At 38.2% G+C, this 10,918-nt stretch overlaps 2 long non-coding RNA genes across 2 annotated transcripts; both read left to right on the forward strand.

The window, feature by feature from the left end:
- The first annotated feature begins 1,703 nt into the window (after positions 1-1,703).
- On the forward strand, positions 1,704-2,754 carry LOC136439850 (uncharacterized). Its single transcript, XR_010756589.1, has 3 exons — positions 1,704-1,803; positions 2,055-2,168; positions 2,458-2,754. It is a non-coding gene; the product is annotated as an uncharacterized lncRNA (long non-coding RNA).
- A 2,452-nt stretch (positions 2,755-5,206) lies between these two features.
- LOC136439581 (uncharacterized) lies at positions 5,207-8,599 on the forward strand. Its single transcript, XR_010756546.1, has 3 exons — positions 5,207-5,309; positions 6,377-6,547; positions 8,354-8,599. It is a non-coding gene; the product is annotated as an uncharacterized lncRNA (long non-coding RNA).
- Positions 8,600-10,918: the final 2,319 nt, after the last annotated feature.

Here is a 10,918-nt window from a genome sequence, read left to right on the forward strand (position 1 = left end):
ATACAAACATTTGCTTATGCCCGGTGATATTTATGAACGATAATAAGAAAGAAAGCAAGATATTGTATATTTCTTTCTTTATCAGACATCAATGAGTGTACCAGGAATCCATGCCAACATGGAACGTGTGTGAACATAGATGGCGACTACAAATGCCACTGCTCACCTGGATGGACTGGACAGAACTGTCAGCAAGGTGAGTTTACTTTGTTGTAACACTAATGTTTGAAGTGAATTTAAGAAGTTACTTTCTAATTAACTTGACTTGGGTGGTGCCCTGTTACAAGATTTGTGGCGTCGCGGTGGCGCGGTGTTTGGTCCCAGAACCCAGAGGTAGTGGTGCGTACCTAAACCCCGGACCTGTTCCGGACTGGACCTAACGTTTAGGTTCAAGTCCCAAAAACCTAAACGTCTGGAAACAAGTCCGGACTTGAAACAAAAATCTCTCACGTATACACTCCTTTTTGTTTTAAGCCATCTTAAATCTTCCTTAGATCGTGAAATTTGCACTAGAAAAATATGAAACCATTGCTATTTTTGTGTTTATAACTGAACTTTTGTGTTAATTACTGACTGTATATAATTCCGTATATATAGTTTTCAAATTACATGTAAAATATCTGCCAAAATGAATTTTTTTTAAATGTAACAGGAAAAAAATTCTTAGCACACATATTCCATGGGTTCAGGTCCGGACTTGAACCTGAACCCCTGGATCTTAATCCGGACCTGAACCTGAACACGGGTTTAGGTACACAATACTATCCACATACACCGTGAGAATGTAGTCTTAAGAATTAAGTTAGCCAATTTGCACTGCTCACACGTCATTGGTTCAAGTCCAGACTTTCAAGTCCGGACCTGAACCTAAACCTCTGAACTCGAGTCCGAACCTAAACCTAAACTCGTGTTTAGGTACGCACCACTACCCAGAGGTATTGAGTTCGAATCCGGGGTTCCCTGATTTATCCCGTTGACATAATGCCCTTAGGAAAGGCACTTTAAACTACTTTCCTCACTTTACTCAGGTGTGAATGGGTACCTAGCTTCGGTTAGGGACGTCCCTCGGATAGGACGTTAAATGGAGGTCCTGTGTTTGAGGAGAGCCACACCTCGAGCACGTTAAAAAAACCCACCGCACTTATCGAAAAGAGTAGGGGTCCTTCCCGGTGTGAGTGGTTCAAAACTAACAGTCCTATGGCCGCACATGGGGCAATTGTCGTATTGAGGTCACCTGAGTTAGCGCCGAACGACAGCCGCTCCAGACCCTTGCGATCCAGCCCGAATAATTGTGCTCTCCTCGCAATTCAGCCCCTGGCTGCGAAGAGAGAGTAGTCGGCCAATAATAATAATAATAATGATAATACTGCATTAAAAATTCCACATGATTGCTTTCTGTTAAACAGACATCAATGAGTGCGCCGAGAAACCATGCCAACATGGACGCTGTGTGAACCAAGCTGGTGCATACAAATGTACCTGTTCACCTGGATGGACTGGACAGAACTGTCAGCAAGGTGAGTTTTTTTTCTGTAGATGCCATTAATGTTGCATGTCTGAATTTTCCCATTTCTTCATCCATTTTCTTTATATTCTATTTTCTCTTTCTTTGTATCTCTCGTTATCACACAGACATTGGCTTATGCCCAGTAATATGTATGAATGATAACAATCTCTTTCATTCTTTATCAGACATCAATGAGTGTACCGAGAAACCTTGCCAACATGGACGCTGTGTGAACAAAGAAGGCGGATACAAATGTACCTGCTCACCTGGATGGACTGGACAGAACTGTCAGCAAGGTGAGTTGTTTTAATTAATGTATAAAAAATATGAAGTTTCAAGTGCTGAATGACTAAATTTTCATTGTCCTTAAACGGACTGTTCTGTTTAGAAGATTGCTATCACATATGTTGACTGATTTGGCATCAACTATCAATAGATTGAAATAGATGCTAACATGGAATATGTCAAAAACAGGTATGGGGAAAAAGTGTAATGAGGTCATAATTTAGCAATTCAGGTAACGCCGCTGAATTCTTTGATCCCGCAGACATCAATGAGTGTACAAGGATTAAACCTTGCCAACATGGACGCTGTGTGAACAAAGATGGTGGATACAAATGTACATGCTCACCTGGATGGACTGGGCAGAACTGTCAGCAAGGTGAGTTTCTTAAGTGTAGACATAACTTTCACCAACTTATTGCTTCCTTTCCTATCGTACAAAATGACGTTATATTCGGATTGGATCATTGCTTACATGCCTTGAACTCTGGTAATACAGCTATGAAAGTCTTGTTTTAGTTTCTTCCTGAATAAGAAATCTATAGATAATGATAGAAATTATTTTCTTATCAGTAAACCAAATTCAGAACGAGACAACCTACAACCCAAGAAAAACAGGTGCAGGGGGTCTACATTGAGGTTACAATAACACCTCGTTTCTCACACAGGAAGCGAAAGATGTGGGTACACCAGCCTGGGTTGCTGGAAGGACTCCTTTGACCGCGCCATTCCTGATCTCGAGGGAACAGATCTGCTTCCAGAAGGATCCTACAAGTCCCGTCAAAACGCCATAGAGAAGTGTTACCAGGTAGCACATTCTCGTGGTTCTACCGTGTTTTCTGTACAGGATGGTGGGCAGTGTTTTGGGTCGGCTGATGGACACAACACCTACAACAAGTACGGACAGTCCACGGACTGTGCAGCGGACGGTGAAGGCGGGCCTTGGGCAAACGAGGTCTACAAGATTACAGGTCAGACTCAAGTTAATGATGTAGATACTCAAAGAAGTGGATTTGTTTTAACTTCCATTTTAAAATAACCATACCAGAGGTATGGTTAGAGTGAAATATATTGTTTTTGTTCATGTTCTTCTCCTTCTCCTGCCAAATCGTCAAATCTATTCAACTCCGCCATTTGTAGACCAAAAGACCTGGAATTTGGCATGGAGGTAAAGATGGCAAATACCCCCAGGCGTTTATTTTCAATTTTTTTTATAGAACAGGCCTCGTAAACATTTTTATGGAGTTTTTTTGGGGCATTTTTCGAAAAAAAATACATTTAGGGCTCCTGTACCCACGGGCAATAGGCCCCGGAATTCTTGTTGGGCATACACAAGTGTGGGTTGGCGACAAAAGAAAACGGCACAAAATAGAAAGCCCCAGATGTTCGTTACCACATGAGGTGCATTCGACCGGCGTTGTGGGATCTTGTTGTATTTTGAAACTATTTGAGTCAACTTGCAGAGTTTCAACATGCTAACAAAAGCCATGCTGCAAAACAAGTACATTTAGATCTACATTAAACTTTTTTCACTGTTGTCGCCTGATTTTGGTGGTTTTCGTGGATCGAGGTTTATAACGAAGTCGACCCAGAAGTCGACCCAGGGCCCATAAGACGGAAAACGGATTTCGTGCGTATAGCAAAATACCCGTGTGTATTAATCGTTCTTAAAAAAACAGTGCATTGATGAACAATAGTGTAAATTAATTTTGGGGAAAAAAGCCGATGTGTATTTTGTACCATGCGTCATTTACCTTTTGTATGCATGTGTCAGCTGGTAACGCTGAGCCCCGGAAATCGTGAAAATTCCGAGAACACAAAATGCCTTATATCTTTCTTTTGAGTAGATATTATACCCGTCATGTGCTTTAGATTGTACCACGATGAATCATTTCATTATATAGCACTCTGATTCGAGAGAATCCGCAGAAAATGACGATGTTTGAAAGGCCATTTCCCACCTATCCCTCGCTACGCTCGCACGTCGGCCTTCGGCCCCCGCTCGGGTGGAACTTCGGCACCAACCCGATCGGGTGATCCCCACGCGGTGTACTCCATTACTTTATAACGAAATTTTTGGGTCACGATCGGAACTTCAACTCCTGATCAACGATAATACCTTGGCCTCTGACAGGCATTTTTCACAAAATTTTGGTTTAACAATGAGGTTTCAAGGTTTTTTTGCTCAACCACACTTGTTCACCGACATTTTTAGCATCATATATAATTTGAGTGTAACTTTCATGATCTAATATTCATAAATTGTGCTAATTTGATGACGTCATCGGTCAAAATCAAAGATGGCGGACAAATTCATTAGTTCAGCTTTAAACAGGCTTCCCCCCTTCAAATTTTTTATTACCAGGTGTGTATTCAACAAAATAAACATTGAATTTGACGTTTCTAGTCTATTTTCATTGTGTGTTTGGGGTTAAAAGCTGCAAAAAATGCATTTTTCAAAATATTTTAAGATTGCCTATCCAAGATGGCGGATCCCGAGGGTAGCTAAATACACATTACGTCATTATATGACGTCAATATCTTTATTATTGCCAACAGAGGTCTTGGTCAACTTGGATCAACATGATAAACTTTTTGTTAAATCATTGCCTAATTTATTCAGGTATTACGAGAAATCCGTATATAGACTGTTTAAGCCCATAAAATCACATCAATGACGTCATAATTACGTGATAACGATATCAAAATCGTAGGATTGATTAAACTTTACATGTACATGAACCCCTGCAAATTTGGTGATCATACACTGTGCCCCTCCCCCCTGGGCCCAGGAAGCCCCAAAAAGCCAGAAAATAGAGTTAAATTCGGTACAAGGGTGCCTTGAACATGCCCGTACAGGACTTCACAGGACTACACATTTCTGGTGTACATCACTTCAAAATGCTATTTTCAGACCAAAAACGGGCAAAAAGTGTTTTCCCCATTCCAAGTTCTAGCTTAAGTTCCGCACGTTCCATTTGCTGTTGGCCAAAGAATACATGTTCTATCTAAAGGTTCCGCGCGTTCCGTTTGCTGTTGGTCAAAGAACATACGTACACCTGTTCCATTCGGGTTACCTGAGGTCATGTTGCATGAACACACGTGCAATAAACGACATAATGTAGCTTAGATTATTACAAAACGTCCATTACTGCATGAGGAGGGGGTGAAATATGCTGTATTTGCTCATGAGCTCAGAAACTCTAGTGTAAATTTGCTATCCTTCAATTGTGTACATTATGGACATTTCGTAACCCGCAACATTTTCAGGACGAGATAATATGATTGTTTTGTTTGTCCATAGTTCCCTCTTCAACACGCCTGCATAATTTTCGAGGACGACGTCCTTTGAGTCAATGTGGCCTAAGCCTCACTACTATAACAGAACTAAATTGTCATTATCACAAAGATAAAGATCACTTTATAAGAAACCCGTGCCAACATGGACGCTGTGAGAACAAAGATGGTGGCTATGAATGTACTTGCTCACCTGGATGGACGGGACAGAACTGTCAGCAAGGTGCGTTCTTTTCCAAACGCTTCTTGTAAATACCATTTACATTGTATAGCGCTAGTTGACTTTCGTTTCTTGCTATTCGCAGCAAGAGTCAAGTAAAAAAAAAGAGTAAACCATCCTGTCTTCCTGCCATACGTCTATATTAAAGATTATCCTTGCCACTAACGCCGTACAAAGTCATGTTATATTTACTCTCTGATCATCGGAAAATTTATCTGCTTTTGTTTCTCTTGATTTATTTGATATTTCAACCAACAAAGCCGAATTTATACACAAAGAAATGTAGGTACAGAGAAAAAAAGTCTACTGGCATTTCTTTCTTTTTTTAATTTTGGTTTTATTGACACAGAAAGTCTAACTGCAAGCATGGTGTATATCTAGATAATTTGCATTTGTATATAACATACCCAAGTCTTACGATAGCGCTACTTACTTTTTTTCCTGTAAAGCTCATGTGATGCTGATTTTATTTCTCAAGTCGCGTTGTCTTATCAATATTATGTCCTTTGATTTTAGTTTATGTCCCGCCTGCGATATTTTTATTATTATATGATCCTTTTAATGCAAAAAATGTAAAATAGCTGCACGCAATTCAGCAGTTGGCTGCGTTACTGCGTACTATTGTGTTTTGTTGTCAAATATGAAGTAATGAACCATTTATTTAGAAAAAAAATATCACGGCACTAACTTTTTGTAACAGCAAAAAGATGCAAACGATGCAAACTTTTAAACGTAGATGAAAGAAAAACAACAACCAATGTTATACATGTATATTCGGGAGAGACAGAGACAGCTGGACTACGGCAACTCAGGCAACACACTGTCAACAACAGTGCACTGCGTCATAATAGCACGACTGACGACTCTAGACAGGCAGTAAGGTGCATAACCGTCGGTGGGCTTTATTCAAGACATTTAAACCTTACGGAGTCAAGCTGGCGGACAAACATACGTCACAACCCGTGACGTCATCATTGGGCAAAACCAACCAAAACACATATGTGGCGCTGTGACATGTTCTTGAGAGACAATATTAGCTGAAATATACCCCAAATATATTATTGCTACAGGCGGACGATGCCAAATGGGGTGGGAGGAATACAACAACCACTGTTACAAGTTGATGACAGACCTTGCCAACTGGGATGCGGCATGCATAAGGTGCAGTAAGCACGGTGCAGATCTGGCCTCTATAACAAACAGGGCGGAGAACAGCTTCATTATGAGTCTCATCTCCAATGGTGGGTGAAAAACAACAGTTACACCTTGTTTATTTATTTATTTATTTTTAATTTTTTATATTTCGTACAGGTAAAAAGAAATAATACATACATATAACTAATCAAAATGCATTGAGCTGGGAAAGGAGAGGTAAATCTGATTTATAAGATTCCTTCCCCATTTTTTAAACAAGATGATTTACAATAATGAATAAAAGTGTAGAAACAAAAGAGTACTTAACAACTTGATATCATAACAACTAACAAATCAATAACTAATGATAATTAAAGATATGAACTAAAGTATTATGTATAAAAAAATACCTAACTGAACACAGAAAAATTACCAACTAAATAAGCAAGGATACAATTCTGAATGGAGTTTAAACTGTAAAAGCCAACACAATAAATTGGACTTACCCAATACCCAAAGGATACAATTACATAAATAATAACAAAACAAATTACAACAAGGAGATGTAACACTGCACGTGAACAACATAAGAAATGCACCCAATCAAAATGTAAGGACATAAATGAAAAACCAATCAATAGAATTCAGGATTAAGCAAAGGACTGATTGTTCAAAATGGAGCTTCTTAATATGTTTGTGAATTTAAGTAGTGATTTGCAGTTCTGTAAGTTTCGATTTAAGCTATTCCAGGTTTGCGGGTATCTGTACACCATGGAAAACATACATGTACGTTGCTGTGTCTTTGATTGTATTTGTTTCAAGTTGTTTCGTTGCATTGTGCTGTCATGATGAAATTCCGAGTTGTACTGAAAAAGACGTTTGAATTGATTTGGTACACAGGAACTATCATTAATTGTTTTATAAACGAAAACAGACGTTTGTAGCTTGTTTATATCATATATTATATGCTGAATACGTACGTGATGGCATGCAATGTATCGTCGGTACGTTAATCGCTCAGGTCACTACAACATGAACATTACTATATTACTAATCACTTTTAGATTAGGAAAAATCGATGCGGAGGGGAATGTGAACGAGACATTGGTAACTATCCGAAAACAACGTTTTCGCAGGAGAAGTAGTGGCTTTAATATTACAGAGTATGTACTAATAATGTTCATGTTGTAGTGACCTGAGCGATTAACGTACCGACGATACATTGCATGCCATCACGTATTCAACAAGTGTGCAGTTGAAAGAGACCTAATTATGACAGGTCTTGATGATGATAGGAGTCGTAAAGATGTACTTCTACGCCACCCAGTACTTTGTACTAAAATGTAGAAAACACTTTCAAAAATTATCATAACAACATGGTCGACTGACTCATTAAAACATATTGACTTGTAATTGTCTTTGCATCGTAAAATTATCAATACAAAAAATTCATTCATATGAGTACATAACGTTATAAGTAGCAGCACCGTCCACGCCTATATACACGTCTCATTCTGTACTACATAGGTATAAAAAAAGTGCTGTAAAAGTTAGTTTTTTTTTAATTGTGCTGTAAAAAGTAATTTACTTGGACTCAAATCTGAAAACAAAATCTCAGCCAGAGCCTGCAGGGAAGTCTGTACCTTGGTAAAACATGTTTCAGGTAGTGAACAGAGTCAAATACAAGTTTGTCTTCAACATTTTGTTTTCCTAAAGGGGTCCGACTGATTAAACTCCACACAAAGATGTCGGAAGACAAGAAATCAAATTGCTATGACTCTCATTTCCTACCATGCAATATAAAAAAAGCTGCCGTACGTTTTATGACAAATTTTGAACATAAACATGGATATAGTAAGATCATTCATCTGTTTAAAGAAAAACAAAACTCTTGCACTTTTACTTGCTTGCAGCCCCTGAGATGGATTTCTGGATTGGACTTCGTAAAAAAGGTTCTGGTTGGAATTGGCGTGATGGGTCACCATTCAGCTACACGAACTGGGCCTCTGGTGAGCCTAACAACTTGGATGGCTGGATCTGCGGTGTTGAGGAGTGCGTTCTTATGTTCTCCAAGGTACGTGTTTCTGTTACACGTTCTTTTCTTCAACTGAAGACCATACCAATTCATTTTCTTGGTTCTCAAATGTTGTGATGTACAAAGCAAGCAAGCGCTCAAGACGCTAACATATGGCTTGGAGCAAAACATGAATATTGACCATTTGCTTGTGAAATTGTGACAATCAATCTCTGTTATCATGTTGATGATTCATAATCATATAAGTTGGGGCTAGCAATCAATCATATTTCTGTACGATCACGATCAATGACAAGATTTGACGATATTTTTCTCTAAATTCAAAAATACAGTAGTACATGAGAGCAATACATAACAACATATTTACAAATGCACAAATGTAAACAATTGCTTATTGTTACCGAGGCTTTATTGCCTAGGGTGTGCTCCCTATGACTGTTTTGGGCTAGGATGTGCCCCCTATGTCTCCCCCCTCCTCCCTGGAATTTCCGTGCTAGGGTTTCTTTCCTAGGACTTCTGTGCAGGAGTGTCTTCCCTAGGTTTCTGTGCAGGTTTTTCTCTCCCCGTGGTTTATATTTAAGGCTTACATCTTCTCCGTTTTTATATCATATTTTACAAATTTTACTCAAGTTTCGTATATATTTGGAGCATTGGCATATAAAACAACATTAGAAGCTTTACAAATACAAACTACTAACTTGAAGGTAACCTTTTTACAGATACAAGATATTTACATATACAAACATATCAATGACACATATACAATCATGTCAATAACACAGTCATGCAAAGGTTTTGTTTATGTAGGATGAATTATATATGATGAATCAAACTTGATAGAAAAAGGTCCGAGATAAGATCAAATGCAATCAAGGTTGGGAACATTTTATGTTAATATTAAACAGTAGTGATATCATTAAAGCATCAATGCATATTTATCATTGTACAATGTACATTTTACTTAATGGCTAGTCATGGTCATTTCTTTGCCGTGTAGAATACATATAGTATATATAGATTGTTTAAATTGCATTTGCGTTTAATTACCTCCTTCTTAGAAAAGTAACACTCGAAAATTAAAATGCAATGCTGAAAGGAAACTAACCATCTTCTGTTTTCAACATTTCCGACAGAGTGACGCAAACTGGGCAAATATCAAGTGGGCAAAAGGAAAATGGAATGACAAACGATGCTGGAAGGAATATTATTACCTTTGCGAGAAGCGTAAAAATTGAATGTAAAAGTGGTAACGTTAGTTTACATAAACTCGCGGGGTAATATAAACTCGGGATTTTTAAAAACACTAGTTGATCGAAGAAAATTAAGAAGAGTTGCTGTAAAAGAATGTTAAAAGCGACGCGCATTGGAACACTGAGAATGTAACCAAAATCCTAATGTAGAACGATTAGCATTCGTTCTAGAAGATGGTCGAGAGTCAGTGTCAAGTCAATTCAATTTCTGTCTATTTGGACAAGAAGTAGTTTCTTAGTTGCAATTAATATACATGATATTGTTGCTCGAAAAAGACTGCGTACAAAACAAACAAAATCTACAGTCATAGCAGGTTATGTGCTTACTGGATAGGAAAAATCACTTTTGCACATTGTCTACCTTAGACTGTTTAGTTTAGTTTTGGAAGCCTTTACTGTTTGAAAGAAGTTTGCATCTTCTTGACAGCCAATGCTCACTGTAAAGAAGTGATCTAATTACAGGTATGTATTATGCGTTATCGTATAAATAGAAGGAAACTAACGTCTGAAATAGATGGAAAAAACGTCAAAAACCTTAATTTAACCCTATCTAGACCGGGGGGGGGGCTAAAAGTGCCCGCGCCAACTTTGACATCGTATAACTGCCAAACGACGTATGGTAGGACAACCAAACTTGGTGACTTTTCCTAAAATTTAGTTGGCAACAATATTATGATAAAAGTATAAGTTTATAATTTTTCGTGTTGCCATGGCAACGGGTTTCTGAAGAGGCATTTTATGCAAATATCACTAATTTCGATTTAAACATAGTTGTTTCCAATGTTTTCTTGCCCAACCACACTAGTTTCCTACATGTATAACATCATATGTGATTTAATGTAACTGTCATGATTTAATATTCATAAATTATGCTAATTTGATGACGTCATCGCTCAAAATCCAAGATGGCAGCCAAGATCATTATTTTTGGTATAGACAGGCTTTTTCGCCTTTAAATACGTCACAAACTGGAATTTTCTTAGCCAGAAACATTCAGAATAATGTTTTCAGTCTATTTTGATTGTTATTTTGGGTCATACATGGAAAAAATGTATTTTTGAAAATTTCAAAATGGCCGATCCAAGATGGCGGATCTCAGGGGGTCGCTAACAACACTTGACGTCATTCTTCGACGTCGTTTTGACGTCAACTTAGTCACCACTGACGTCAAATGCTTTGGCATACCTTTAAAT

Source organism: Branchiostoma lanceolatum, chromosome 8, assembly GCF_035083965.1.
Source record: "Branchiostoma lanceolatum isolate klBraLanc5 chromosome 8, klBraLanc5.hap2, whole genome shotgun sequence".
Taxonomy (NCBI): domain Eukaryota; kingdom Metazoa; phylum Chordata; class Leptocardii; order Amphioxiformes; family Branchiostomatidae; genus Branchiostoma; species Branchiostoma lanceolatum.